The sequence below is a fragment of the Orycteropus afer genome, unplaced genomic scaffold, assembly GCF_000298275.1.
Source record: "Orycteropus afer afer isolate SDZICR_OR568_19922 unplaced genomic scaffold, OryAfe1.0 scaffold00521, whole genome shotgun sequence".
In the NCBI taxonomy this organism is placed as follows: domain Eukaryota; kingdom Metazoa; phylum Chordata; class Mammalia; order Tubulidentata; family Orycteropodidae; genus Orycteropus; species Orycteropus afer.
Window position 1 is genome coordinate 790,895 of NW_006922108.1, and position 6,683 is coordinate 797,577.

Consider the following 6,683-nt stretch of genomic DNA (forward strand, 5'->3'; position numbering starts at 1 on the left):
TGGCTTACTGAGGCATGGATTATGTGGTGGCCTACCTTAAGTCAAGTTGAAGTACCCGACCTGCCTTGGTATAATGTAGAAGAAGGTATCCAGAGGCTTAGGGAAATTGGCCTGTTAGAATGGATTTATCAGATTAGACCCCTAGAGCCAGAAACGGAGGGTCCAGAAGACACGCCTTTCACCAGTACGGTGAGGAATAAATTTGTGAAGGGAGCTCCAGCATCCTTGAAGACTGCTGTGATTTCCATTTTATGTAAACCTGATTTGACAGTGGGAACTGCCCTAATTGAACTAAGACACTTAACTATGATGGGGCTGATTGGACCCCGTGGTAGTAGGGACCAAGTTTCAGCAGTTATAATCGACAAAGGCAAGGTGGGTGTGGTTACAATAATGGACAGCAGAGTCAGAACAGTAATCAGAATAGTCTGACTCGAGTGGAATTATGGCATTGGCTACTTTCTCATGGTGTTCCTAGTAGTAAAATACGTGTCAAGCCTACTAAATATTTACTTGATCTGTATAGACAGAATTCTAGGTCACGTGAACAGCAATCTAGATTGAATTGCCAGAATACAGAGTCACAATCTCTCAATCAATTCCAAGACTTGAGTCAGTTTACAGACCCACAACCTCTTGAATGAAGGGGAGGCCAGTTCCCTTTGAGGAAGGTCCCCACTACATTGCCAAAAACCTATAATGTCAGTCTTTCCCCTAGCCTTCCCCATCTCGCAAAAGAGATCTGAGGCCTTTTATGAGAGTGACTGTTCAATGCGGAAAAGGAAATAATCAGACTTTTTGGGGATTACTGGACACTGGCTCTGAATTGACAGTAATTCCAGGAGACCCAAAGTGTCATTGTGGCCCACCAGTCAGAGTGGGAGCATATGGAGGTCAAGTTATTGATGGAGTCTTAGCTAAGGTGCATTTTGCAGTAGGTCCAGGGGGTCCCTGAACTCATCCTGGAGTGCCAGAATGCATAATTGGAATAGATTTACTCAGCAATTGGCAGAATTCCCACATTGGCTCTCTGACATGTGGAGTAAGGGCTATTATGGTAGGAAAATCCATGTGGAAGCCATTAGAACTGCCTCTACCTACAAAAATAGTAAACCAAAAGCAATACCGCATCCCTGGAGGGGTTGCAGAAGTTATTGCCACCATCAAGTACTTGAAGGATGCAGGGGTGGTGATTTCCATGACATCCCCATTGAATTCACCCATTTGGCCTGTGCAAAAATCAGATGGATCTTGGAGCATGACAGTAGATTATCGTAAACTTAATCAGGTGGTGACTAATTTCAGCTGCTGTTCATGATGTGGTCTCATTGCTTGAGAAAATTAGTACATCTCCTGCTACTTGGTATGCAACTATTGATCTGGCCAATGCTTTTTTCTTGATACCAATTTCAAAAGACCACCAGAAACAGTTTGCCTTGAGCTGGCAAGGCCAACAGTATACTTTTACAGTCTTTCCTCAGAGGTATATCAACTCCCTGGCACTATGTCATAATTTAGTCTGTAGGGATCTTGATCGCCTTTCCCTTCCATGAGGCATCACACTGGTCCATTATATTGATGACATTATGCTGATTGGACCTAGTAAAGAAGAAGTTATCGATGACTCTAGACTTATTGGTGATACATATGCATACTAGAGGTTGGGAAATTAAACCAACAAAAATTCAGGCACCTTCTACCTCAGTGAAATTTCTAGGGATCCAATGGTGTGGGTCATGTAGAGATGTTCCTACTAAAGTGAAGGATAAGTTATTATATCTGGCTTCCCCCACAACTAAAAAGGAGGCACACTGTCTGGAGGATCTCTTTGGATTTTGAAGGCAACATATCCCTCATTTGGGTGTGTTGCTGCAGCCTATTTATCAAGTGACTCAGAAAGCTGCTAGTTTTGAGTGGGGCCCAGAACAACAGAAGGATCTGCAACAGGTTCAGGCTGCTGTGCAGGCCGCTCTGCCACTTGGGCCATATGATCTGGCTGATGCAATGGTGCTTGAAGTGTCTGTAGTAGATAGAGATGCCATTTGGAGCCTTTGGCAGGTCCTTATTGGTGAATTTCAATGCAGACCCTTGGGGTTTTGAAGCAAAGCCCTGCCATCCTCTGCAGATAACTACTCTCCTTTTGAGAAACAGCTTTTGGCTTGTTACTGAACTTTAGTAGAAACTGAACACCTAACCATGGACCATCAAGTCACCATGAGGCCTGAGCTGCCCATCATGAACTGGGTGTTGTCTGACCCACAGAGTCATAAATTTGGACATGCACAGCAGCACTCCATCATCAAATGGAAGTGGTATATCAGAGATCAGTCTCAAGCAGGACCTGAAGGCATGAGTAAGTTGTATGAGGAAGTGGCCCAAATGCCTATAGTCTCCACTCCAGTCACATTACCTTCCCTGTCCCACTCTGAACCTATGGCCTCATGGGGAATTCTTTATGATCAGTTGGCTGAGGAAGAGAAAACTCGTGCCTGGTTTACAGATGGTTCTGTGCGATATTCAGGCACCACTTGAAAGTGGACAGCAGCAGCACTGCGGCCCCTTTCTGGGACTTCCTTAAAGGACAATGGTGAAGGGCAATCCTCCCAATGACCAGAACTTCGAGCCATGCTTATGGGTGTTCATTTTGCATGGAATAAGAAATGGCCAGATGTGCGATTATATATGGATTCAGGGGCTGTGGCTAATGGCTTAACTGGATGGTCTGGGACTTGGAAGGAGCATTATTGGAAGATTGGTGATAAGGATGTATGGGGAAGAGATATGTGGATAGATTTCTCTGAATGGGCCAATGTATTTTACTCTCTGAATGGAGTAAATGTATTTGTGTCTCATGTGAATGCCCACCAAAGGTGACCTCAGCAGAGGAGGACTTTAACCATCAGGTGGATAGGATGACATGTTCAGTGGAAACCACCCATCCTTTCCCCATCTACTCCTGTCATTGCCCAATGGGCTCATGAACAAAGTGGCCATGGTGGCAGGGATGGAGGTTATGCATGGGCTCAGCAACATGGACTCCCATTTACCAAGGCTGATTCGGCTACTGCCATTGCTGATTGCCCAATCTGCCAACAGCAGAGACCAGCACTGAGTCCATGATATGGAACTATTCCTTGGGGTGATCAGCCAGCAACCTGGTGGCAGGTTGCTTACATTGGACCATTTCCATCATGGAAAGGACAGCGGTTTGTTCTCACTGAAATAGATACTTATTCCGAATATGGATATGCCTTCCCTGCATGCAATGCTTCTGCTAAAACTACCATCCATGGACTTACAGAATGGCTTATCCACTGTCATGCTATCCCACACAGCATTGCTTCAGATCAAGGGACTCATTTCACAGCAAATGAAGTGCAGCAATGGGCTTATGCTCATGGAATTCACTGGTCTTACTACATTCCCCACCATCCTGAAGCAGCTGGCTTGATAGAACTAGGGAATGGTCTCTTAAAAACACAAATACAGCCCCAGCTAGGTGGCAGTACCTTGAAGGATTGGGGCAATGTTCTCCAGGAGGCTGTATATGCTTTAAACCAGCATCCAATATATGGTTCTGTTTCTCCAATAGCCAGATTCATGGGTCTAGGAACCAAAGGGTGGAAACAGGAGTGGTACTACTCACTATTACCCCTAGTGACCCACTCAAAAAATTTTTCCTTCTTGTCCCTACTACCCTATGCTTGTGAGTGTGGCAATCTTAGTCCCAAAGGGAGGAACATTCCCACCTGGAGACACAATACTGATTGCATTGAACTGGAAATTAAAAATGCCACCTGGCCATTTCAGCTTCCTCATGCCTCTGGATCAACAGACAAAGAAGGGCATTACTGTACTATGTAGTGTGATAGATCCTGATTACCAAGGGGAAATTGGGTTGGCTTTACATAATATAGGTAAAGAAGAATATGTCTGGAATACAGGAGATACTTAAAGACATCTCTTAGTACTACCATGCCCTGTGATTAAAGTCAATGGAAAATTACAGCAACCCAATTCTGATATGACTGCTAATGGCCCAGACCCTTCAGGAATGAAGGTTTGGGTCACCCCACCAGACAAAGAACCACGGCCAGCTGAGGTGCTTGCTGAGGGCAAGGGAAATACAGAATGGGTGGTGGAAGAAGGTAGTTCTGAATAGCAACTACGACCACCTTACCAGCTGCAGAAACGAGGGCTGTGATTATTATATTTCTTCATTGTATATGTGCATCAAATATTTTTGTTTCCTTCTGTTATGAACTGTGAAATATAAATAAGGCTAATACATGTTGGTTGTAAGTGTGTTAGCATATCATGTTAGGCACAAATATGACTTTATAATTGTCCTTATTTGGCGACTATATATGGTTAAGAAGATGTGTACAACTGCCAAGTTGACAAGAGGTGGACTGTGATAGTTGGAGCTGTGTATCAACTTGGCTGGACCCCAGTTCTGTGTGGTTATTCCCATGATAGGATCAGATGACTGTGTTCTGAGTGGCCAATCTGTTGAAGGGGAGTTTCCCTAGGGGTGTGGCCGGCTTCCAATGTATCCAAGGACATCCTGGGAAGAGAGATATTCTTATGTGGATTGGAATTCTGTTGTGCTGCCTACAACTGTCCTTGAGTGAGCAGTTCACCATTTGGCCTGGAGACCTTGGATTTGTCTTTTGTTGGAGTCAACAACTGGTGTACTGCCTGCCAGCCTTGAGCTCCTCTGCCCCTGCAGTTGCGGGAGCTGGGAAAAGCCTCCAGCTTGCCATTTGATCCAGGAATTTTGGATTTGCCAGCTTCTATATGTGTGTGAGCCATTTTCCTAAGATAAATTTCTCTCTCTCTCTGGAGAACCCAGTCTGACACAGTTTTGTTCTGGGTTAGGTACTCATGTGTGCTAATCATCAGTTGTTTGCTATTGCTGGTTCTCTAGCAGAAGAACTCTTTTAACATCTCTTAACAAATTCCCTTAATTTCTGCTTATTCTAATTTCTAAGGAAATATTCTAATTTCACCTTCATATTTGATAGACCCAAGATACAGTATTTTCAATAACCAAATATTCATGTGAAAGCTGGATAATGAATAAGGAAGTCTGAAGAAGAGTTGATGCTTTTGAATTGTGGTGTTGGAGAATACTGAAAGTACCATGGACTGCAAGAAGAACTAACAAATCTGTCCTGGACAAAGTGCAGCCAGAATGCTCCATGGAAGCAAGAATGGCCAGATTTCATCTCACCTGCTTTGGTCATGTTGTCAGAAGGGACCATTCCCTGGAGAAATGTATTATGCTTGGCCAAGTAGAGAGTCAACAAAAAAGGGAAAACCCCCAAGAAGATGAACTGACACAGTAGCTTCCATGATGGGCTTAGGTATAGTAAGGATTTCAAGGATGACACAGGACTGGATAGTGTTTTGTTCTGTTGTACATAAAGTTGCTTCCAATCGGAGTCAACTCAATGGCACCCAACAACAACAATACTTGATAGACAGTTTTGTTGGGTTTGCAATTCTTGGTTGGAAATTCTTTTCTTTCAGGGTTTTAGCTATATCATCCCATTTCTTTCTCATCTGCATAGTTTCTGCTGAGAAATCAGTGCTTAGTCTTAGTTGCCTTTTAGAAGTAACTTTTCATGTTTCCCATATTGCTTTAAGGATTCTTTCTTTGTCTTTGGTTTTGGTGAGTTTGATAATGATATATCTTGGTGATTTTCTTTTGGGGTCTATCCTGTTTGGTGTTTGTTGAACTTCTTGAATGGATATATTCTTGTCTTTCATCATATTATAGAAATTCTCTTCAAACAATTCTTGACAATTTTCTGTGCGGTTTGCCTCTTTCTGTTCTGGAATTCCAAGTACACTTATGTTATTCCTCTTGGTGGTGGTATCCCACATGAATCTTATGCTTTCTATATTTTGTTTTGATCTTTTGTCTGATTAATCTTTTAACAAAGTAGTATTGAAGGATTTATCTTCAACCTCATTAATTCTGTCTTCCATTGATTCAATTCTACTCTTTGCACCTTCAATGTGTTATCTATTTCTGAAATCTTAGTATTAAACTTCTAGATTTCTATTTGTTGTTTTTGTATTGTTTCTAATGTTTTGTTTATTTTGTTAATTTATTCTTGTATTGTTTTCCTGAATTGTTCTAGAGTTTTGTCAGTGTTTTCCTAAATTTTTTCAGTGTTTTCCTTGATCTTGTCAGTTTTTGCCTTGATTTGTCTCTAAATCCATTGAAGGTATGTAAATATAATTCTTTTGAATTCCTTATCAGGGAGTCTCAATGTTACTTCTTCCTCAGAGATATTTTCTGGATTTGTAACCAGATCCCTCAGTTCTATTACTTTATCTTGCTTCTTTATACGGACTGTGATGGTCTATTGTCTCCAAGATATTTTGGTGGTGTTGTATTTATATTTAAGGTGTAAAAGAGTTTGAGAGTGTGTGTACAGATCTGTATTAACTGTTTGTAAGGAGCAGTTGAGGGTGAGTTATGCAGGTATTGGCTAGTGTCTATTGTTGGTCAGTTGGTTCAAAAGCAATTGTTGGCCCTCACTTAGTATGTGGGACTGCAGGAAGTGCATGTGCAGTTGTGTTGTGTTGCAACAGTTGCTGTCTTTCATTCAATTAGCCAAATAAATAATTAGATAGATAAATAAATAAATAAAATCAGCAAAAAAAAA